The sequence below is a fragment of the Macaca fascicularis genome, chromosome 1, assembly GCF_037993035.2.
Source record: "Macaca fascicularis isolate 582-1 chromosome 1, T2T-MFA8v1.1".
Taxonomy (NCBI): domain Eukaryota; kingdom Metazoa; phylum Chordata; class Mammalia; order Primates; family Cercopithecidae; genus Macaca; species Macaca fascicularis.
In genome coordinates, this window is record NC_088375.1 from 113,298,336 (window position 1) to 113,323,330 (window position 24,995).

General features: G+C 45.8%; 2 long non-coding RNA genes and 3 other non-coding genes across 5 annotated transcripts; 1 reads left to right on the plus strand and 4 right to left on the minus strand.

Moving 5' to 3' along the window:
• Positions 1 to 572: 572 nt before the first annotated feature.
• LOC123570628 (U1 spliceosomal RNA) lies at positions 573 to 736 on the minus strand. Its single transcript, XR_006694908.2, has one exon. It is a non-coding gene; the product is annotated as a U1 spliceosomal RNA (small nuclear RNA).
• A 2,103-nt stretch (positions 737 to 2,839) lies between these two features.
• On the plus strand, positions 2,840 to 5,616 carry LOC135968014 (uncharacterized). The gene is made up of 2 exons (XR_010582434.2): positions 2,840 to 2,963; positions 5,485 to 5,616. It is a non-coding gene; the product is annotated as an uncharacterized lncRNA (long non-coding RNA).
• An 11,302-nt stretch (positions 5,617 to 16,918) lies between these two features.
• Positions 16,919 to 17,082, minus strand: LOC123570612 (U1 spliceosomal RNA). Its single transcript, XR_006694885.1, has one exon. It is a non-coding gene; the product is annotated as a U1 spliceosomal RNA (small nuclear RNA).
• A 691-nt stretch (positions 17,083 to 17,773) lies between these two features.
• LOC123571649 (uncharacterized) lies at positions 17,774 to 24,554 on the minus strand. Its single transcript, XR_012415970.1, has 2 exons — positions 24,420 to 24,554; positions 17,774 to 17,921 (listed from the first exon to the last, which is right to left on the minus strand). It is a non-coding gene; the product is annotated as an uncharacterized lncRNA (long non-coding RNA).
• TRNAN-GUU (transfer RNA asparagine (anticodon GUU)) lies at positions 23,824 to 23,897 on the minus strand. Its single transcript has one exon. It is a non-coding gene; the product is annotated as a tRNA-Asn (tRNA).
• Positions 24,555 to 24,995: the final 441 nt, after the last annotated feature.

Here is a 24,995-nt window from a genome sequence, read left to right on the forward strand (position 1 = left end):
ATCGCAGCGCGTTTCCGCCAAGACAGGTGAGACTGCGGTTCTGACCTGCGGACCTCGATGAATGTGCGTTAGGGCACGTGGGCGCCGGGAGAACCCTTCCCCTACACAGAGTGTTATGTCTACAAGCGAACCGGGACACTAAGAGCCCCAAAGGCCCTGCTTTCATCCCAAAGAACAGTGCCTGTCTGCGTAGTTTCTACCTGGCTCTATGAGGTGAGAACACATTCCCTGCTGGCACAGAAACCCTACAAACTCCTGTGGGGACTGCGGTTAGAAGCAGACGCTGAGAGATGACTCTGTAGACTAGAGAAAAACACCACTATTTTCACAGAGCATGAGACTCCAAGAGACTGGAGACCACAGACCAACTTTGTGCAAAAAAATCAGGCTTACTTGCAAAGGAAACGAGCTATACAGCACTTAGCTTGCGGTAAACCCGTTCATAATGGCTGACGTTTCTTACATTCTGATTCTCAAGCATCCAACTGTAGATTAGCAAACCAAATACATTATTCATCAAAATAGTGTTAAACGATGTTTTCACATAAATCTGCTTTTTGCACCACAACATTCAGGGGAAAGCGCGAACGCAGTCCCCCACTACCACAAATTATGCAGTCGAGTTTCCCACATTTGGGGAAATCGCAGGGGTCAGCACATCCGGAGTGCAATGGATAAGCCTCGCCCTGGGAAAACCACCTTCGTGATCATGGTATCTCCCCTGCCAGGTAAGTATGAGGTTACATTTCTCCATCATGCCACAGCCCCAGACGCTTCACCCTTTACACGCACGGTCACTTACCACCCGCATGCCCCCCCGCACTGCTCCCACCATGCTACCCCGAGCCCTCCTGTCCCTGACACACAGCCAGGACGATCACGTACAACCGGCGGTCCTGGACTTGCTCCCACAGCACAAGAAATCCTCTGTGGCCGAAGCAGCAGCCCCTGCGCTGCCTCATCTACATAGGAATCGCCCTATCCGTGATGTCACCGACAGCGCCTTTCCCGGTCCCCGTCTGCTCTTCCGCTCCGCCACTCAGCCGACCAACCCGCTGCGGGAGCCAGCGGAGGAAGTGACACTTGCCTCTATCTCCTTTCCCTCCCTTCCCCGCCCCTGGTCTCTCCCAAAGAAGTAGGTTCTTAGCCTGTGATGCCAAGGACACCTTTGGCCGCCAGCTGGAGCCTGTGCTCTCTTCTTCAAATAATGGCTTTTAATGCGCCAACTAGAAAGTTTAGGATTACAGAGAAAACCGGTTCTTTTCACATACGGTTATCCTTGTGATGTAGCTTTCTGCTTGAAATTAGAAGTCGTTCAATATCAGAGAGAAACTGTATCTATGAAACTAGAGAGGCTGCTCAGATGACTGCAAACCAGCCATCCTTACTTGTTTTATCACTAGGAGTGTTATAAAGACGGTTGTCCAGTTTCATGAATCTTGTAGGTTTTTTTCAAATACAGCAATGTACAAAAATGTGCTGCCCCAGCAGAGCACACTGGACTCAGGCATGGTGCTGGAGTCGTTTTATCATCTCTTCCACTGCCTTCTCTAGACCTTAGCGCTTACCTCATGTTAACACTTAACATTCTGCAAAGCCAGGAACAAAGTCGTCCAAATTTGGCAAACATATTTGGGGGAAATTTTATTTCAGGTGTTTAACTGATTAATATGTAGACTACAACACCAAACTCTGACAATACCTCAGACTTAATGATCTCCACCCCGTCTCTGCAAATCTATCAGGCAAGTTTTTCCTGCCCTTTACTTTCCTATAAACTGAGTCATACAGTGTGTAGTGGGTTTTGGGGGGAGTGTTACTGCCCAACTGGTACACCTTGCCTGCTGCTTAGATAGAACCAACTTTTCGACACAGGGGAATTGCAATAAAGAGCTGCACTCTAGGCCGGGCGCGGTGGCTCAAGCCTGTAATCCCAGCACTTTGGGAGGCCGAGACGGGCGGATCACGAGGTCAGAAGATCGAGACCATCCTGGCTAACACGGTGAAACCCCGTCTCTATTAAGAAATACAAAAAACTAGCTGGGCGAGGTGGCGGGCGCCTGTAGTCCCAGCTAGTCGGGAGGCTGAGGCTGGAGAATGGCGTGCACCCGGGAGGCGGAGCTTGCAGTGAGCTGAGATCCGGCCACTGCACTCCAGCCTGGGTGACAGAGCGATGAAATCCCAGGGAGCTGAAGCTGTCCTCTTGTGCTGGGTCAGTTCCTGCGTGGGGGCCACAAGACCAGATGAGCCAGGTTATCAGCCTAGCTGATGCCACCTGATCCACTGAGTGCAGGGTCGGCAAAATATCTCAAGCACTCATCTTAGGTTTTCCAATAATAATGTGATCTCCAGGAACAATTTGGGGAGGTTTAGAATCTTGCAGCCAGAGGCCACATGACTCCTAAACCATAATTTCTAATCTCATGGCTAATTTGTTAGTCCTGCAAAGGCAGTCTAGTCCCCAGGCAGGAAGGGGGTTTGCTTTGGGAAACGGATATTATCATCTTTGTTTCACAGCTAAACCATAAACTAATTTCCTCCCAAAGTTATTTCGGCCTGTGGCCAGGAATGAACAAGGACAGCTTGGACTTTGGAAACAACATGGAATCAGTTAGGTCAGATCTCTTTCGCTGTGATAATTGTTCCAGTTGTAATTTTTGCAAAGGCGGTTTCAGAAGCAGGGGCATAGGTTTGACTTCTTTCACTCAGTCTTATGTCTATGAATTTTTCATGTTATTCATGTGGTTATTTGTTTCTATGTGTGTATGTGTATTCCTTTGTATGAATATACATTAACTTATTTATTTATTCTACTGTTGTTGAACATGTTGACCTAAAAGAAGGAGGCTGAAGCACAAAATATAATTTAGAGTTTACTTGAGCCAACATGAAGACAGCTGCCTGGAAGACTCACAGCCAAGGAACCTTGGATCTGAGCTCCCTTTGGCCTCTGTCACAAGCAGGTTTTTATTTTTTATTTATTTAATTTTTTTTTTTTTTTTTTTTTTTTTTTTGAGTCGGAGTCTCGCTCTGTCCCCCAGGCTGGAGTGCAGTGGCGCGAACTCTGCTCACTGCAAGCTCCGCCTCGCGGGTTCTCACCATTCTCCCGCCTCAGCCTCCCGAGTAGCTGGGACTACAGGCGCCCACCATCACGCCCGGCTAATTTTTTTTGTATTTTTAGTAGAAGCGGGGTTTCCCCGTGTTAGCCAGGATGGTCTGGATCTCCTGACCTCATAATCCGCCCGCCTCGGCCTCCCAAAGTGCTGGGATTACAGGCGTGAGCCACCACGCCCGGCCCACAAGCAGGCTTTTGAAGGTCAAAAGCAGGGACAGACAGTGGGCTGATAGAAAGGTGCCTGTCAGGAATTCTCATTGGTTTACAGAAATAACATTGATTGGTGATTGGCTATATGTTGTTAAGTTATAGGGCATGGGGGTATAGTGATTGGTGTGGCATTATTAGGTTAATTTACAGCTACTTGAGGCGATAGCAAGCAGTTTCAACAGATGAATACATAGCTCAGTGCAGCTCAAAAGGAAGGAGCGGAAAGGGGTTGCTGTCTAGATTTAATGTCTCTCTGGGCCTGATCATTTGAAAGCACTCACATTCCTCAGATAAAAAATGTTTTAAATCTTTCTTCTTGAAAGCATTGATCATTAAAAGCTCAGTCAAGGTGTCCCTCTTTGCCAGAAAGGCTCATTCCTGGATAGGCCTGTCCCAGAGAGGGGACAGGGGAAGAAAGGAGCTACCTCACTGAGGAATTTTTAAGAATGTCCAAAAGTTGCCGAGATGGGTGGATCACGGGGTCAGGAGATGGAGACCATCCTGGCTAACATGGTGAAACCCTGTCTCTACTAAAAAATACAAAAAACTAGCCGGGCGAGGTGGCGGGCGCCTGTAGTCCCAGCTACTTGGGAGGCTGAGGCAGGAGAATGGCGTAAACCTGGGAGGCGGAGCTTGCAGTGAGCTGAGATCGCGCCACTGCACTCCAGCCTGGGCGACAGAGCGAGACTCCGTCTCAAAATAAATAAATAAATAGAAATTATTCTTTATTTTATTTTATTTTTTTTATTTATTTATTTTGAGTTGAGGTCTTACTCTGTCACCCAGGCTGGAGTGCGGTGGTACAACGATAGTTCACTGCAGCCTGGATCTGCTGGGCTCAAGCAATCCTCCTGCCTCAGCCTCCCTAGCAGCTGGGACTACAGACATGAGCCACTGTGCTGGCTAGTTTTTTTAAATTAGCTCATTTTTTAAAATTTGTAGAGACAGGGGTCTCACCATGTTGCCCAGGCTGGTATCGAACTCCTGGCTTCAATCCTTCTCTCCTCAGCTGCCTAAAGTGCTAAGATTACAGGTGTGAGCCACCACACCCTGCTTAAGTTTCATATTTTAATTTTATATACGTAATTATTACTGTCCTTAAGATAATTGGGGCAATAATCTCTAAAGTTTTAGAGACTTAATTTTTCTATTCACTCCACTGGAAGAGTATGCCAATTGGTTTCATAAGAAAATATATTTATAAATCAGAAAATTTCTTTCCACCAATCTAGGGGGCATTCGAAAGCAAGTAATTGCATTAAGTAACATCATTTAGGGTGAAAACAGATGCAATGGTATCTATTAACGATGCTTATCAGTGAGGGAAACAAACTAAAGAAATGGACATCGTTAGATCCTTGGAAAACCCTCACTATTGAAAATCTAAGTGATTCTGTGATACCCTTTTGAGTCTTGCAGGACATTCTCTTTCCGGAGCCTATAAGAGTAAATCATTTCTTTTCATCCATTTTCATTAAGAACTCAGCTTCCTTGATGTTCTGGAGATTTTTAAATTTGATTTGTGGCCAGGCGCAGCGGCTTACGCCTACAATCCTAGCACTTTGGGAGGCCAAGGTGGGCAGATCAGTTGAGTTCAGGAGTTCAAGGCCAGCCTGGCCGACATGGCAAGACCCCATCTCTACTAAAAATACAAAAATTAGCCAGGCATGGTGTCACGTGCCTGTAATCCCAGCCACTCAGGGGGCTGATACACAAGAATCGCGTGAACCCGGGAGGCCAAGTCTGCAGTGAGCCAAGATCATGCCACTGCACTCCAGACTTGGTGACAGAGTGCGACTCTGTCTTAAGCAAAAAAAAATTTTGATTTGTGTGGTTGTCAGAAGTGCTTATATTGCTGACTCCATTGCTTATTTGTGATCATATAAATCTCTTTTCTCCTGTCTGTAGTGTGAGTTAAACTTAATCCTTAAAGGACATGTATTTCAGCTGGTTAGAGTTGTTTAGCTAGTAGAAACCTGAGTATACGAACCAAAGAAAAGTGCTCCTTACATGCCACAGACTTAGCTTTCTTTCTGTACTAAGATTTCTTTTAGGTATAGTAATTTGTTAAAGCCAAGAGCTCCTATGGAATGAAGTTAGGTGGGAGGGGGGCATTGAGTAGTAAGATCATCTTTACAATAGAGATGCCACTCTTGCAGGTATTGACAGCTATTGGGCCCAAAACATTGTTACCAAACATTGGAAAGACAAGATATGAGCAACTTCTCATTGCTGCAGTCTCAAATATCAAGAAATACCATTATCCTCAGGACAATGAATAGACATCAAAAGAGACTCACAGACTAGATCTGCTGTCATGTATCACCAAACAGGGAATGGATCTTTGTCAAACAACACCCAACAGAGATTGTCCTCAGAAATTCACTTCATAACATCAAAACCAGAAACGCACACTGATGCCACTGATGGCAGAAAACAATGATGCGAGAAAGAGAGAGAGGGAGATAGAGAGAGGAAGGACTCGCCCAATGACCATACTTAGTACATAAAAGCAAAAGAACTCAACTTCTGCTCATGAAAGCAAGAACCGAGGGAACAAGAGCCAGTATCTCTAAGGATCCAGGTCTGCACCAGGGGCCTGTTAGGTGCAGGATTCTGTTGGCTCCAATGATGGGTCTCAGATGGACTAATTTTTATGGACATAGCCTCTGAAAGAAATCAGTCGAGGAATAATATAGAGACACTTATCTGCATGCTCATTCTCCATTACTATAGAAGGGAAACTGGCATTAGATTGTTTTAATCAAATAAAAGTAACATCAAGATTTATAAAGAAAAGAGGAAAGGGGAGGAGAAAAAAATGACTGGGACCATTGTGATTTTGCTCCCTTTGGATAAGCAACTTGGCAGAAAGCTATCAAAGAGGTCACTGTGACCTGTCTTCTCTGGACGAATGTGACTTGGTCACCACAGGAAACAATTACAGGCTGGGCACAGTGGCTCATGCCTGTAATATCAACACTTTGGGAGGCGGAGGCGGGCGGATCACTTGAGCTCACGAGTTGGAGAGCAGCCTGGGCAACATGATGAAACTCTGTCGGTACAAAAAATACAAAATTTAGCCAGGCATGGAGGTCTATGCTAGTAGTCCCAGCTACTCAGGAGGCTGAGGTGGGAGGATCACCTGATCCCAGGAAGGTTGAGGCTGCAGTGAACCATGATTAGACCCTTGCACTCCAGCCTGAGTGACAGAGTAAGACCATGTCTCTAAATAAATGAATTAAATTTGAAAAAGAAACAAGGCCAGGCCACTATTCACAATAGCAAAGATTGGAATCAACCCAAATATCCATCAGTGACAGACTGGATTAAAAAAATGTGGCATATGGCCGGGCGCGGTGGCTCAAGCCTGTAATCCCAGCACTTTGGGAGGCCGAGACGGGCGGATCACGACGTCAGGAGTTCGAGACCATCCTGGCTAACACGGTGAAACCCCATCTCTACTAAAAAATACAAAAAACTAGCCGGGCGAGGTGGTGGGCGCCTGTAGTCCCAGCTACTCGGGAGGCTGAGGCAGGAGAATGGCGTAAAAACCCGGGAGGCGGAGCTTGCAATGAGCTGAGATCCGGTCACTGCACTCCAGCCTGGGCGACACAGCAAGACTCCGTCTCAATAAAAAAAAAAAAAAAATGTGGCATATATACACCATGGAATACTATGCAGCCATAAAAAAGGATGAGTTTGTGTCCTTTGTAGAGACATGGATGCAGCTGGAAACCATCATTCTCAGCAAACTATCGCAAGAACAGAAAACTACCGCATGTTCTCACTCATAGGTGGGAACTGAACAATGAGATCACCTGGACACAGGAAGGGGATCATCACACACCAGGTCCTATTGTGGAGAGCGGGGGCAGGGAGGGATAGCATTAGGAGATATACCTAATGTAAACGATGAGTTAATGGGTGCAGCACACCAACATGGCACATGTATACATATGTAACAAACCTGCACGTTGTGCACATGTACCATAGAACTTAAAGTATAATAATAAAAATTAATTAATTAATTAATTAAATAAAAAAGAAACAGGGCCAGGCAGGGTGACTCACACATGTAATCCCAGCACTCTGGGAGGCCAAGATGGGAGTATCACTTGAGCTCAGGAGTTCGAGACCAGCCTGGGCAACATAGTGAGACTTCATCTCTAAAAAATACATACATATATTTTAATAAATATATATAATAAAATATATACTATATTTTATTATACATAATATATAACTGTATGTATTTATTATATAATTATAATAAAATATGTATATATTTTATTATATATAATAAAATGTAAAAGAAACAATTACAGATGTTGAAGGACTTTAAAATAGCCAGGTGCAGTGGTTCAGGCTGGTAATCCCAGCACTTTGGGAGACTGAGACAGGAGGATCACTTGAGCCCAGGAGACTGAGAACACAGTGAACTATGATCGTGCTACTGCACTGCAACCTGGGCAACAGAGCAAGACCCTATCTCAAAAAATAAAATAAAATGTCTTAAAAGTTTAGCTGTCCATCCTATGAAACTGAATATCTGTGTGTAATGTCCACCATGTCCTCCTGTTGTACCTCCCCCTTACTTAAGCCAGGAAGGCATTTGTCCCCTTATTAGACTATCACTGGCACATGGTCGGGCATGGTGTCTCATGACTGTAATATCAGCATGTTGGGAGGCTGGTCAGGAGTTTGAGACCAGCCTGGCCAACATGATGAAACTTTGTCTCTACTAAAAATACAAAAATTAGCCAGGCGTGGTGGTGCAGTGTTGTAAGCTGAGATCGCTCCACTGAACTCCAGCCTGGGTGACAGAGCAAGACTGTGTCGCGAAAAAAAAAAAAAAAAAAAAAAAAAGGCAAAGAAAAGAATATCATGGGCACATGTATAGAAAGTTAGGCTGGGTGCGGTGGTTCACACCTGGAATCCTAGCACTTTGGGAGGCCAAGGCAGGTGAATCTCTTGAGCCCAGAAGTTAGAGCTCCTGGAGCCAATCTGGGCAACATAGCAAGATCCTATCTCTAAAAAAAAAAAAGAAAAGTTGGATTTGGTGGTGCACACCTGTAGTTCCAGCTATTCTGGAGGCTCACTAGAGCCGGGGTGGCAGGTGCAGTGAGTTTGCAGTGAGCTGAGATCATGCCACTGCACTCCATCCTGGGTGACAGAGTGGCACCTAGTCTCAAAACAAAAAGTAGGAGAGGGGAGAAAATTTGTTGTATCAGCAAAGAAATGAAGAAAGGGACATTATTAGAGTTGAGAAAGAAATTAGAATATGATTTGGTACCTTTCCCACAGAAGATAAGTTTGCTAATGTGCTGAAATTAGAAGCATTATATAAGGCCTGGTGTAATCATAGCACTTTGGGAAGACCTCGGATGTGCCTGAGCTCAGGAGTTGGGGACCAGACTGGGCAACATAACGAAACCCTTTCTCTACCAAAAATACAAAAATTAGCTAGGCCCTTCGGATGTGACTACTGATTGTGCCGCAGAGACACAACCCTAGTGGCTTAGGACTCGGGGAAAGTATAATCTCCCCGGTTTATCTAGGGATCGATAATGCGCCAACGCTTTAAAAGCTGGAGCAGGCGGCCGGGCTCGGTGGTTCATGCTTGTAATCTCAGCACTTTGGGAGGCCAAGGCGGGCAGATCACGAGGTCAGCTGATCGAGACCATCCTGGCCAACAAAGTGAAACCTCTGTCCCTACTAAAATACAGGGTGGAGCGAGCCTGTCTCAGAGAAGAAAAAAAAAAAAAAAAACCTGAAGCAGGTGTCCCTCAGTGGGCTCTAACCACAAACCTTTGGATTAAGAGCCGAACGCGCTAACCGATTGTGCCACAGAGACGCGTAGTTTACCTCCTTCTGGGCGCTATAGGAAGGGTGCACTCACCAAACACTCCCCAACCCTCCCATCCTCAGAGCCCACCACACAGTAAAACTGTGCAAGGAATTGGAAAACTGGAGAGATTAGAGCGGTGAATCGTGTTGGTCTCGTCGGAGACCCGCAGGTTGGGAGATTCTGGAACCAGGACGACCTTGCCCCTCGCCTGCTTCAGAAGCCCCTGGAAAAGCCCCGGCCCGCGACCCGGACCTGAGCCCCGCGACCCGGACCTGAGCCGCCTGGGGGCCCAAGAGACGCTGAACGCCCCGTGGACTCCCAGGATGGTTCTTTGTGCCGCCTTCACCCAGTGAGGGAGCCTGTGCCCACCCTGCCCAGTCGCCTTTAAGGCCGCTGCGGAACTTCCGCTGCCATCTTCGTATCCTGTGTCCCGCACGGGGGCTCCACCGGGGCAGGGATGGTGGTGAGCGTGGCTCGTGGGGCCCCTCGCGGGGAGCAGGGTCTGGCCCTCACCAGGGCGCACGCCTAGGACTTGTTGAATGAATCTATCGTCGCCTTTAGCTTTTAGTCCTTTGAAGAGCCCTGAAAATGGAAATCATGAAATATTTTACCATGGGGAAGTTTTGATTTGTTTTTTTGTTTTGTTTTGTTTTGTTTTTTGAGACAGGGTCTCGCTTGGTCGCCCAGGCTGGAGTGCAGTGGTACAAACACGGCTCACTGCAGCCTCGACCTCCCGAGGCCATGGTCGCCTTTAGCTTTTAGTCCCTTGAAGAACCCCAAGAATAGAAATCATGAGATTTTTCCACGGGGAAGTTCTTTTTACAAAGCGTTTATTCACATTGATTCCTCGGCATCCCCCGGAGAGGGCAACGGTCAGGGCCTCCAATGCACCTTCTGCGGCGGTGGAGCCGCAGGGGCTCAGCTGCGCAGTGGTAGGGTCATAGGGCAGGAGGATAGGAGCGGGGGAAGGGAAAAGCAAAAGCAGGGAAAGAAGCTGAGAGCGGTGGAACATACATCCAGACCTCCTGAAAGGCTCGTGCAGCACAGGCTGGATCTTCTGGAGGTGAGAATTGTTTTTTGTTGCTGTTGTTGAAGCAGAATGGGGAGGAACTGAGGGGAAAATTGAGAGAGAACGTGAAAGAGCTCCAAACGCGAGGACCTATAACTCCCCAAGAATAACATCTTCCAGAAGAACTAGACAGAAAACTACGAGTCTGGGAACCCTGAAATCCCTGGAGGAGTAGCATCATCATGACCCTCTGTGTTCCTCTTGGCAAAAGGACTTGCTTCCTTTGTTTGTACAATTGTTTGTGTTTGTTAAATAAATAAAACCCTTTTCATATATCTTTGAAAGGACATTGGCTCTGTTATTTTATGATTACAAATAATGCTGCAGTCGTCATTCTTGTACACTTATCATTGGCCACTGGTGTATTTCTATAGGGTAGAGGCCTGGAGAGCAGTTGCTCCAGCATAGTGATTACATGGTTTTTATATCGTTCTATTTTCTTTCCTTTGTTGGCTTATTAGCTATAACTCTCTTTCTTCTGGTCCACCACTCTCCGACTTCTTTCCCTGCTTTTGGTTTTCAGTGATGGCTTTAGGGTTTCCAGAATACATCTTTATCAGTGCCATCAAGTGACATTCTACCTCCCCTTCTGGCCATTATGCTAGTGTTGTCATGTAATTTGATTTTACACATGTTATAAACCCCAGAATCCATTATTATTGCTTTTGTTTAATTGGTCAAATTATTTTAAAATATTTAGATAATAAGAACATATATATTTAACTATGTGCATACCGATTTCCAGTAGTCTCCATTTCTTTGTGTAGATCCATTTTTCTGTCTGGTATCCTTATCCTTAGGCCGGGAGAACTCCTTTTGCATTTCTTGTAGCGTGAGTTGCTGAATTCTTTCATTTTTTTATATGTCTTTAAATGTCCTTATTTCTGTCACATTCCTGAAAGATTTTTCATTTTGGCAAAGAATTCTAGGAAAACTTTATTTCTTTCAGTACTTTAGGATGTTGGCACTTTGTTTTTGTAAAACTGGCATAAAGTGGGCTTCCTGTACTTGTTATATAATTTTTGGAATGTGTATTTAAATTAAAAACATTAGGCCGGGCGCGGTGGCTCAAGCCTGTAATCCCAGCACTTTGGGAGGCCGAGACGGGCGGATCACGAGGTCAGGAGTTCGAGACCATCCTGGCTAACACGGTGAAACCCCGTCTCTACTAAAAAATACAAAAAAAACTAGCCGGGCGAGGTGGCGGGCGCCTGTAGTCCCGGCTACTCGGGAGGCTGAGGCCAGAGAATGGCGTAAAAACCCGGGAGGCAGAGCTTGCAGTGAGCTGAGATCCGGCCACTGCACTCCAGCCTGGGCGACACAGCGAGACTCCGTCTCAAAAAAAAAAAAAAAAAAAAAAAAAAAAAAAAAAAAACATTAAAATGGGCTGGACGAGGTGGTGCACGCCTGTAGTCCCAGCACTTTGGGAAGGGGAGACAGGAGATTGCTTGAGGCCCACAGTTGGAGACCAGTGTGGGCAAGATAGCAAGACCCTGTCCCTCTGTCTCTCATATATATGTGTGTGTGTATATAACGTATATATACATATATACACACACACACATACATATATCGTGAATGTCCTAGATTCATCTTAAGTTCCACCAACAGTGCACTTAAAGTAAAATGTGCCCAACCTGAGGGTCAAACCTATCTGCTGACATGTAATTTGTGTTTGTGAGACATTCTCAACAGTATTTGTTTTACCTAGCATCGTGGTTTTCAAGTTTTCATCACACTTGAATGTCTTAAGTGCAAAACTTGTCAGAATTCATTTCCTTTGCCAAAAAATTCTAAAATACTTTTTTTTTTTTTTTTTGAGATCAGTTCACTGCAACTTCCACTTCCCATGTTCACAGAATTCTTCTGCCTCAGCCTCACGAGTAGCTGGGACTACAGGCCTGCGAAAACACACCTGGCTAATTTTTGTATTTTTAGTAGAGACGGAGTTTCACCATATTGGCCAGGCTGGTCTCAAAGTCCTGATCTTAAGTAATCTGCCCACCTCGGCCTCCCAAAGTGTTGGGATTACAAGCATGAGCCACCGCGCCCGGCCTAAAATACTCTTACTTCAAGTAAAAGTGCATTAAAAACAAACTTCTCAGTTGCATCCCTGGAATCCATAGAAAGCCCGGGAGAGACAATCGAGTGCTACAGGATAAAACACTATCACCACGTTGGCCAGGCTGTTCTCGAACTCCTGACCTCGGGCTCCCAAAGTGCTAGAATTACAGGCATGAGCCACCGCACCCAGCCCAACCAAGATTATTAAACCATTCTAATTTGTCAAAAGAGTCACACTGATTTTTGAAAAATAATGTAATGGGCTGGGTGCGGTGGCTCATGCCTGTAATCCCAGCACTTTGGGAAGCCATACCAGGAGGATCACAAGGTCAGGAGTTCGAGACCAGCCTGACCAAATTGGTGAAACCCTGTGTCTACTAAAAATACAAAAATTAGCCAGGTGTGGTGGTATGCGCCTGTAATCCCAGCTACTCGGGAGACTGAGGCAGCAGAATTGCTTGAACCCGGGAGGCAGAGGTTGCAGTGAGCTGAGATTGCACCACTGCACTCTAGCCTAAGCGACAGAGTGAGACTCCGTCTCAAAATAAATAAATAAATAAATAAAATAATAACATAATGAACGCTTTCATCGTTTATATATTAAATATTTACATTATTTAAACTGTTCAAAAGCATCAAAGATTCCTCTCTGCTATCAGCTTCATTTCATTTATTTTGTTGTACCAAACTATCAAGACCATTAATTTAATCTACAGCTAAATCTATTATTTTTTCATGTTAGAAATTCAACAAAAAAATTTTTCCCTAATGAAACCTCACATTTCAAGCATAAGTAGACTGGGCAAGGTGGCTCACACCTGTAATCCCAGCACTTTGGGAGGCCGAGACAGGTGCATAACTTGAGGTCAGGAGTTTGAGACCAGCCTGGCAAACTTGGTGAAACCCTGTCTCTACTAAAACTATAAAAATTAGCTGGGCGTGTTGGCATTCGCCTGTAATCCCAGCTACTCTGGAGGCTGAGGCAGGGAAATAGCTTCAACCTGGGAGGTGTAGCTTGCAGTGAGCTGAGATCCCACCACTGCACTCCAGCCTGGGCTACAGAGCAAGACTGTGTCTCAAAAATGAATAAATAAATAAGCATAAGTAGTAAAAAATAAAATAAAATAAAATAAAATAAAATAAAAAATAAGGCACAGTGTCTTGCTCTGTTATCCAGGCTGGAGTGCAGCGGGGCAATCATAGCTGACCAACTTGGAACTTCTGGGCTCAGGAGATCCTCCTGGCTCAGCTTGCCTTGTTTATTTTTACAGATGGGGTCTTGCCCTGTTGCCCAGGCTTGTCTCCAACTGCTGGCCTAAAGCAATGCTTCCGCCTCAGCCCGATGAGTTGCTGGGAGTACAGGCACAAGACATGCAGCCTAGCATTGTAGTAAAACAATTTTCAACAAATTCATTTTTTTTTTTTTTTTGAGTTGGGAGTCTCACTCTGTCACCCAGGCTGGAGGGCAGTGGTGCAATCATAGTTCACTGCAGCGTGCCTCAGTCTCTCTAGTAGCTGAGATTACAGTCATGCAGTATCATGCCTGGCCAACTTTAAAATATTAGCTAATACTTAAAAATTTGTAGAAGCCAGGCACAGTGGCTCACCCCATAATCCCAGAACTTTGGGAGGCCGAGGTGGGCAGATCATGAGGTCAGGAGATCGAGACCATCCTGGCTAACACGGTGAAATCCCACCTCTACTAAAAATACAAAAAATTAGCCGGATGTGGTGGCACATGCCTGTAGTCCCAGCTACTTGGGAGGCTGAGGCAGGAGAATCGCTTGAACCTGGGAGGCAGAGGTTGCAATGAGTCAAAATCGTGCCACTGCACTCCAGCCTGGGAAACACAGCGAGACTCTATCTCAAAAAAAAAAAAAAAAAAAAAAAAAAAATTTGTAGAGACAGGGGTTTCACTATGTTACCCAGGCTGGTCTCCAACTCCTAACCTCAACTGATCCTCCCTCCTCAGCCTCCTAAAGTGCTGGGATTGCATATATGAGTCACCATACCTGGCTTAATTTTCTTATTTTAATTTTATATAAGTGATTATTATTGTTCCTAAGATAATTGGGGTAGTGACTCCTTTAAAATTTTAGAGACCTAATTTGTCTATTCACTTCACTGAAAGAGTATGACAGTTTGTTTCATGAGAAAATACCCTATATTTATAAAGAAGGAAAATTCCTTCCACCAAACTAGGGGGCATTCTAAAGAAATGAATTGTGCTAAGTAAGGTGAAAACAGAGGCAATGGTATCTATTAACAATGTTTATCAGTGAAGGAAATAAACTGAAAATATTAACATCATTAGATCCTTGGAGGGCCTTCATTGCTGAAAATGTGAGTGATTTTGTGATACCCTTTTGAGTCCGGCAGGACATTCTCTTTCCAGGGCATAGAACAGTGGGTAAATAATTTCTTTTCATTCATTTTCATTAAGGGATGAACTTCCTTAATGTTCTGGAGATTATTACATTTGATTTGTATAGCTGTGAAAAGTGCTCATATTGCTGATTCCATTGCTTATATGTGATCATATAAATCTTTTCTCTCCTTTCTGTAGTGTGATTCAAACTTAATCCTTAAAGGACATGTATTTGAATTTTTCAGCTGGTTAGAAACCTGAATATACCAATCAAGGAAAACTGCTCCTTACATGCTACAGATTTAGTTTTCTTCCTGGACTAAGATGTCTTTTAGATATAGCAAATTTGTTAAAGCCAAGAGCTCCTATGGAACGAAATTTGTTGGGAGGCGGGACATTGAGTAGTAAGATCACTCTTGTAATAGAGATGCCACTCTTGCAGATATTGACAACTACTGGGCTCATAAAATTTTTACCAGACATTTGAAAGACAAGATACGAACAACTTATCATTGCTGCACTCTCAAATATCAGGAAATACCATTATTCTCAGGACAATACATAGACAATAAAAGAGACTCACAGAGCAGATTAGCTGTCATGTATTACCAAACAGGGACTGGATCCTTGTCAACAACACCCAACAGAGATTTGTCCCCAGAAATTCACTCCATAACATCAAAACCAAAAACCCACACTAATGGCAAAAAATAATGATGCAATAATGAGAGAGAGAGAGAGAGACCTGTCCTATAGCCATACTTAGTGGGTAAAAGCCAAAGAGCTCAATTTCTGCTCTTGATACTTAATAGAACAGAGGGAACATGAGCCAATCGCTCAGTGGGTCCAGATCTGCACTAAGTGCCTGTTGGATGCAGGATTCTACCGTCTCCAGTAATATGTCTCAGATGGACTAGCTTTTTGTTCTATTTTGTTTGTTTTGTTTTGGCTTTTGTTTTTTTGTTTTTGAAGCAGAGTCTCGCTCTGTTGCCCAGGCTGGGGTGCAATGGCACGATCTCGGCTCACTGCAACCTCCGCTTCCTGGGTTCAAGCGATTCTCCTGGCAGCCTCCCGAGTAGCTGGGATTAGGGACACACACCACCACGCCCGGTTATTTTTTTTTATTTTTTTTTTTTTTTTTAGTAGAGACGGAGTTTCGCCATGTTGGTCAGTCTGGTCTCGAACTCCTGACCTCAGTTGATCAGAAGTAGGTGAGGTCAGAAAACATACCCTGGGAGAGGCTGGCACAATGCCCAGAACCGCCATCGCTAGGCCTAGGGTTTTCTTCTGTAGTGGATACTAGTATTCACGTAGTGCAGGGACAAAACCAATTAGATACTTCCGGGAGTTAAAAAGAGATGAACTTACAGTGCCATTTGAGAAGGGGTATTAAGGAATTTGCCAGGGTACTGACGCGTGTCAGGTGTAAATCGCAGGTTGAGAGAGAGCTAAGTATTTTCTGCCCATGAAGGTGATAAGCGAGGGCCTGAAGAAAGAGGGACGGGGGAGGACTCTGGCGCCAGAAATAGGAAAGGGCTGCTTGGGGGTAGGAGATGAGTGGGGGTGCTACCTAGAAAGTTGCCTGGCAATGGATGTAGGATGTGGAAGCGAGACATCAAACAAGAAGCTGTCGCTTAAATAAAGACTGAAGAAAGACTAGGTATGTAAACGGCAGGAGACAGCAGGGAAACTGGACACACTCCTCATAAACCTTTCCGCCTTACATTTCAGGGAGGATTTTGGCACATTTTGGCCAAGACAGGTGAGGTGAGGCCTGCGGACCTCGATGAATATGGTTTAGGGCACCTGGGCGCCAGGAGAGCCGTTCCCCGACGCAAAGTAAGCGAGTTATGTCTACAACCAAACGGGGACACTAAGAGTCCCAAAGACCGTGTTTTCTTCCCGATAACAGCGCCCGTCTGCGTAGTTTGCACCTGGCTCTACGAGGTGAGAACACATTCCCCGCTAGCACAGAAATACCGCAAACTCCTGAGGGGACTGCGGTTAGAAGCGGAGGCTGTGTAAAAAGTGATTGGGGGCTAGGGAAAAACACCAAGATTTTCACAGAGCGTGAGAATTCAAGGACCCTGGAGACCACGTACCAATCTCTGCAGTGAGATGACATTACTTCCTATTTCCCAGCGTCCGAAACTAAGAATAACACTTACCATCAAGGTATAAACCAATAGAAAAATTAATGCAACCCTTATAGTAAAGCCTACTCTTTAAACTACAAGAAGTCAGGGGAAAGCGCGAACGCAGTCCCCCACTACCACAAATTATGCAGTCGAGTTTCCCACATTTGGGGAAATCGCAGGGGTCAGCACATCCGGAGTGCAATGGATAAGCCTCGCCCTGGGAAAACCACCTTCGTGATCATGGTATCTCCCCTGCCAGGTAAGTATGAGCTCCAGCACCTCCGCCCTGCCACAGCCTCATACGTCTCACCCTTTACACGTACGGTCACTTGCCCCGCGCACTCTCGAGCCCTCCTAGCCCTGACACGCAGCTGGGACTCTCAGGTCCGACTAGCGGTCCTGAACCCGCTCCCACGGCAGGGGAACTCCTTCGTGGCGAAGCAGCAGATGTCGAAGTAGCAGCCCCTGCGCTGCCTCATCTACATAGAAGTCGCCCTCTCCGTGATGTCACCGACAGTGCCTTTCCCAGTCCCCTTCTGCCTTTCTTCCACTCAGCGGACCAACCCGCTGCCGGAGCCCACAAGGGGAAGTGACGTTTGCCTCTCCCTTTTTTCCTCCGCCCCCGCATCTGTTCTCTCCCAAAGCAGCTGGTGCTTAACCTGTGTTGTGTAACAACCTTTCGGCGGCCCAATGAAGCCTGGACATCCTTCTTCAAATAATGACTTTTAATTCGCAGACTAGAACGTTTAAGATTACAAAAGAAACCGCTTCTCTTCACATCCTTATCGTTGGGATGTAGCATTCAGCTTGAAATTGGAAGCCGTTTAATATCAGAGAGAAACCATATTTATGAAAGTAAAGAGACTGCTCAGATGACTGCAAACCAGCCTTCCTTACTGGTTTTATCACTGGTAATGTTATAAAGACAGTTGTCCAGTTTCATGAATCTTGTAGTTGGTTTTTCTTTTTTTTTTTTTTCCCAAATTCAGTATTATAGAAAAATATGCTGCCCCAGAAGAGATGATTGGACACTCTCAAGCGTGGTGTTGGATTTTGTCATCTCTTCCACAGCCATCTCCAGACCTTAGTGCTTAGTTTTTTATATTCTGCAAACACAAAACCAAAATAATCCAAATTTGACACAAATACCTGGGATCCATCTTATTTGTGATGTTTAACAAATGTCTGGATCATCTTTTCTTATATTGGATTACAATGCATGAAACATTGTGAAGTAAGCAAAGTTGGAATGCCCAAGTCAAAGACCATTTGAATATTTACAAGTAGATTTGAGACAGGAATAATACAGGGTGGTCACAGGATAACAAATTCTAGGCAGCAGATTTACCTGACTTGAGGCTATGGGCTGATAAGACGCTGAAAAACCAGTGTGGACCAAGCTGTCTAAGACTGACTGGACCCAATGTGGTGCTTGATTTGATGTAGGTTTTACCTAGGCCCTCATTATATGCTCATTAACATACTAAATCACACACCCACCAGTGCCATGACAGTTCTGAGACCAGTATTTGATGTAAAAATGGATGGCACCACAGTTCTGAGAAATCTCCACCTTTACCCAGGAATTGTTATGAATATTCCACTCCTTGGTTAAAGAAACCCATCAAGATGAAACCCCAGAACCCATTGTTCTCTCTCGGATATGCCCGAACTCCCCTTTCTTGAGTGTGTACTTTTTGCTTTGCAATAAATCTCTTCTTTCACTGTTTGCTGACTCATCCTTGACTTCATTCTGGAGATGGTGTCAAGAGCCTGGACACCATGGCTGGGGTTGAGATCCCACCAGCATCCGGGGACCTCCCTCAGCCCACCAGTATCAGATTCTATCCCATTGCTCAAATCATAAAACATCGAGTGGAGAGTTCTCCTTGGAGACCATAAAGTAAAGATTCTGTGGCATGGCGGCCAGTTAGGCCACTGGAAGGCATGGCAAAATCCTGAAAATGAGGGATTAGGTGACAGTGTAGCAACTGCTAAATACTAAATACTTGATCCAGGCCCCATTCCCTGGATACTGACAGGGAGACACATTGTCCAGGTAGTAGTGGAGAAATACTTTCTGGGTATCTGACCAGCCTTTGTGGAAAGAACTGGCACCATCCTGCAGATGTAACCGCCTGATGGGTTCTTCCTGCCCACTGTACATACAAAATCAATTCGTGGAGACCATGGCATTGCAGTAAAGAGTTTCATTGACACAGGCCAGCCACAACCTGTGGGAGACAGAGTTACTACTCAAATCGATCTCACTGAAGGCTTGGAGGTAAGGGGTTTTTCAAAGACAGTTTGGTGGGGAGGGGCAGTGCTGATTGTTGGGGGATGTGGAAACTGGCCCTCCTGCCCTGAGCAAACTTCAGGGCTAAGGGACTGGTTGATTTTCGGGCCAAATGGTGCCATCCAGTAGTCAGACATGCAAAAGCCTGAAAAGAAATCTCAAGAGGCCAATCTTAGGTTCTACAATAGTGATGTTCTTCACAGCAGTAATTGGGGAAGCTGCAAATCTTGTGACCTCTGGAATAATGACTGGTAATTATTTAATGAGGCATATATCTTAGCAGAATTCATGCCCCTTTCATCCTCCTAACTTGGTGGCCTTTCATTAGTTTTACATTTAGTTTTGGGGAAGGTTATCATTTAAACCAACCTTTTTGGCTGTCCCCAATGTTTTTGGCACCAGGGACTGGTTTCACGGAAGACAATTTTTCCATGGAAGGGGGTGGTAGATGGTTTCTGGATGAAACTGTTCCACCTCAGGTCATCAGGCATTAGTTAGAGTCTCATAAGCAGTCTGGATTCCTCACATGCTCAGTTCCCAATAGGGTCCGCGCTCCCATGAGAATCTAATGCTGATGCTGACCTGACAAGATGGTAATGCTTGAAAGCCTGCAGCTCACCTCCTGCTGTTCGGCTGGGTTCCTAACAGGCCATGGACCAGTACCTGTCTTGTGACCCTGGGGTTTGGGGATCCCTGATTTAAACTATAAACTCAATTTTTCCCAAAGATCGCTTGGGAGAAATTGCACAGGAATGAGCAAAGACAGCCAGCCTGTGAGGCTAGAACCAAGATGGAGTCAGCCGTGTCTGCTTTCTCTTATTGTCAGAATTTTGCAAAAGTAGTTTCAGAGGGACTACCCTGGACACTTGTTAAAAACCTGAGATGGATTTTATTGTATGTACTACAGTAGGCAAGAGAGACCAGCAGAGAACTGAGCTCAACTCCAAATACAGCAAAAAGAGTTGAAGGTGTATAGCCAATCGGCAAGATAAGAAAGTTAGTGGATGGAAAATTACTAAGAGGAACTTGATTAGCTATCAAAAGTGGTTGGGAGGACTCTTGCTAAACTAGACTCAACAGTACTCTTTTCTAAAACTGGACTTGGCAGGCCAAGAACTAATAGAGAAAAGGGTTCAGCGGCAACTAAGGTTTGGTCAAAGATGGAGTCCTTGTCAACGCTACATTGAAGCTTCTGCAAGTAAACAAAGACCAACCAAACAAAAAAAAGCAAAGGCTATTTATTCTGAGCTTGCTATAGCAGGGAGTCAGCCACTGTTACTTGTGTTTTGGCAGAGACTTGAAGGCGGTCAGAAGGGTGGGAAAGCTTTTTAAAAAGAAAGACTTCAGGCCGGGTGCGGTGGCTCATGCCTGTAATCCCAGCACTTTGGGAGGCCGAGACGGGAGGATCACAAGGTCAGATGACCGAGACCATCCTGGCTGACAAGGTGAAACCCCGTCTCTACTAAAAAGACAAAAAAATTAGCCAGGAGTGGTGGCAGGCGTCTGTAGTCCCAGCTACTCAGGAGCTGAGGCAGGGGAATGGCATGAACCCAGGAGGCGGAGCTTGTAGTAAGCAGAGCTCTCACCACTGTGCTCCAGCCTGGGTGACAGAGTGAGCCTCCGTTTCAAAAAACAAAAAAAGGCTTCAGGTATGCTTGGATTGGAGGCTGTCAGCACGGTGAAGTTGTAGATAGATAAAGAAAATCAAAATATTTTACCCCAGAATATGTGTCTTTGGCATATTTTAAGAATGCTGTCAGAGAGCCAGCAAACAGAAGTAACTCTGCAAAACTGTCTTTTGTAGATGAAATTTACACCTGCAGAAAATCTGCATTAATCCAGCCTTTCCTTGTCAGGACTGAGAAATAAAAATAAGCCCTAGGCCCTACAACCAACTGAACGGACTCCCTCTTGGCTGACAGGACCTCAGAGAAGCCTTGAAAAATGTTTCTGGCTGTGGCAGGATAGGAGGTCGGACATGCCCCCTTAAAACCCCTCCCTCACTAACTGCCATTGTGAGGCAGAACAGCAGAGGGAATTGGAAGTTGGATGAAAGGCAGAATGAGTAAAAGCAGAAACAGAAGCAAGGTGATGGGGTGGGAGAGCAAGAAGCAAGATAAAAGGCAGAAGTTGAGCAGCCAAAACAAAAAGTAAGATTTAAAAAAGCAAGCAAGGCCGGGCGCAGCCTCTCACACCTGTAATCCCAGCAGTTTGGGAGGCCAAGGGAGGCAGATCACCTGAGGTCAGGATTTTGAGGACCAGCCTGACCCACATGGTGAAACCCCTTTGTCAGGCCTCTGAGCCCAAGCTAAGCCATCATATCCCCAGCGACCTGCACGTGTACATCCAGATGGCCTGAAGCAACTGAAGATCCACAAAAGTGAAAATAACTTAACTGATGACATTCCACCATTCTGATTTGTTTCTGCCCCACCCTAACAGATCAATGTACTTTGTAATCTCCCCCACCCTTACGTAGGTTCTTTATAATCCCCCAAACCCTTAAGAAGTTTCTTTGTAATTCTCCCCACCCTCAAGAATGTATTTGGTGAGCTTCATCCCATGCCCCCAAAACATTGCTCTTAACCTCACCGCCTATCCCAAAACCTATAAGAACCAATGATAATCCCATCACCCTTTGCTGACTCCTTTATCGGACTCAGCCCTCCTGCACCCAGGTAAAATAAACAGCCATGTTGCTCACCCAAAGCCTGTTTGGTGATCTCTTCACACGGACACACATGAAACACTCTTCTCTACTAAAAATACAAAAATTAGCTGGGCATGGTGGTGCACTCCTGTACTCCCAGCTACTCAGGAGGCTGAGATGGGAGAGTTGCTTGAACCCGGAAGGCAGAGGTTGCAGTGAGCCAAGATCGTGCCACTGCACTCCAGACTGGGCAACACAGCAAGAACCTGTCTTTAAAAAAAAAAAGGCACGCAAGGACCCCAAGGCCAGCAAGATCCAAACCAGTAAAGGGTCAGCTCCTCAGAGATAGGCATGTGGATTAGAGAGAAAAAGTATCCTTAAAATGACTTTATATGATAATTAGCTCATTAAGGCTGATACATATGGACTGCATATCAAGCATGTACTTAAAATTATGGGATGGAGGCAACATTCAAGCACACAAGGGCCAAAGTAACCAAGCAACCCACCTATCAATCAAAAGGCAAACACTGGCTAAAGATTTGACATCTTTGGCCCGGCGCGGTGGCTCACGCCTGTAATCCCAGCTCTTTGGGAGGCCGAGGCGGGTGGATCACAAGGTCAGGAGATCCAGACCATTCTGGCTAACAAGGTGAAACCCCGTCTCTACTAAAAACACAAAAAAATTAGCCGAGCATTGTAGCAGGCGCCTGTAGTCCCAGCTACTCGGTAGGCTGAGGCAGGAGAATGGCGTGAACCTGGGAGGCGAAGTTTGCAGTGAGCCAAGATCACGCCCCTGCACTCCAGCCTGGGCGACAGAGCGAGACTCCGTCTCAAAAAATATAATAATAATTAGGCTTTTTTTCCCTAAGGGTTAACAAACCAGCCCTTTGGAAAGACTTGCTTCACCACTGTTATCAACCAACACCCTGAGACTTTCCCTCCCTTCCGTGGTTTTGACAAAGCAAGCAAGCAGCATTCCCTCCTGATAAGAGACCACCGACCTAGGAATGATTCTGGCCAGACTACAGAGGATATGCAGTGAGGGTTTTCATGTCCTCTGCTTCAGCTTTTGATGTCAGAGGGCCACAGACTCCACTCTCAGATAGCTAATGCCACCATTTTATGAACATGGCCCCATGGAGAGGCACGAAGCTCAATTGCACATCTTCCCATTTTTCCTCTTATAAATATTCATATTGGAAGATTATTAGGCATTGCTCCCGTGAAAGATACATTTGCAGAATGTACTCAAATTAGAAGCGTTATATAAACACTATAATGTAGCAATGGCGCATCCAGTTCTCTACACTATAGAAATATCTGCGGTGTAGACATTTCCACAATGACCAAAGATATGTGTACAAGAATGGTGGCTGCAGCATTCTTTGTAATCCTAAAACCATGAAACCAACCTCATCCCAAAAACATTTTTTTTTTTTTTGAGATGGAGTCTCATTCTGTTGCCCAGGCTGGAGTGTAGTGGTGCGATCTCGGCTCACTGCAGCCTCCACCTCCCAGGCTCAAACGATTCTCCTGCCTCAGCATCCCAAGTAGCTGGGATTACAGGCACATGCCACCACGCCTGGCTAACAAAAACATTTTGAAAAGGGTTAAATAAATCATGCACAAACTGGGGAAAAATACTGTTTTCAAAAATGATAGAGAGGATCACTATGATGATGACTGATTCCACTGGTCACATTATTGATAGAACAATCAGTAAGTCCAGGCACATCCTGGGGATACTACTGGACTCCTATTACTGAAATATGAAAAAATGGAGGCATGTAAATTACTCGTTTAAGCGTATGACGGACTGAATTAGAATTTTATCACACTAAAAGTGGGTTCCTAGGTCTCTGTTTCAGGATTCCTGAGTTAGACAGGTATAAACCCAGGATTTCAGGAGATACCCGGTTAAGAATCCGGTCGGAGGGGTGGCCTGGCCCTTGACATGGATAAGTCAAATATTAGTGGCCTAGGACTCCGGGAAGATAAAAATCTTGCCCATTCATGTAGGGATTGACAATGCATGAATGCTTTAAAAGCATTCACCAAGCGTCCCTGGGTGGATTCGAACCACCAACCTTTCGGTTAACAGCCGAACGCGCTAACCGATTGCGCCACAGAGACAGGTACTGTGAGCTCTATTGGCGCTACAGGAAGGGCGCACTCACTAAACTTCCTCCGTCCCTTCCATCTTCAGGGCCCGCCAGGCAGGACCACTGAGCAAGGCCCTTGGAAAATCGGTAAGATTGGAGCGGTGAGTCGCGCTGGTCACGTTGGACACCTGCGCGTTGGGAGATTCTGGAGCCAGAAGGGCAGCCGAATGGCCTTCTCCCGCCCTGCCCCTGCCCCTCGCCTGCTTCAGAAACCCTCCAGAAACGCCCCTGTTGCCACCCCGGCTCGAGCCGCCTGGGGGCCCAAGGGCAGCTGAACGCCCGGTGGCTCCCGGGATGGCTCTTCCCGTTCTTTGCGCCACCTTCACCCAGTTAGGGAGCCTGTGCCCACCCTGCCCAGTCGCTTTCGGGGCCGCTGCGGAGCTGCCGCTGCCATCTTCGGATCCTGTGTCCCGCATGGGGGCTCCACCAGGGCAGGGATGGTGGCGAGGGTCGCTCGTGGGTCCCCTCCCGGGGAGCAGGGTCTGCCACTCACCAGGCCGCCCGACTAGGACTTGTCGAATGAATCCATCGTCGCCTTTAGTTTTTAGTCCTTTGAAGAGCCTTCAGAATGGAAATCATGAGAGATTTTTCCATGGAGAAGTTGTTTTTACAAAGCATTTATTTAGTTGACTTCTCGGCACCCCGCGGGGCTGCAACAGGGCAGGGCCTCCAGTGCACTTTCTGCGCAGTGCAGCCCCGGGGACTCAGCTGGGCGGTGGTCGGGTCTTGAGGCCTGAGGGCAGGAGCAGGGGAAGGGAAAAGCAAAAGCAAAAAAAGAAGCCGGGGAGCAGTGGACTGTGGGGGAAAGAAAGAAAGATCAGGCTGTTACTATGTCTATATAGAAAGAAGTAGACACAAGAGACTCCATTTTGTTCTGTATTTGAGATGCTGTTAATCTGTGACCCTACCCCCAACCTTGTCCTTGCAAGAGACATGTGCTGTGGTGACTCAAGGCTTAATGGATTTTGGGCTGTGCAGGATGTGCTTTGTTAAACAAGTGCCTGAAGGCAGCTTGCTGGTTAAAGGTCATCACCATTCTCTTAATCTCAAGTACCCAGGGACACGTACA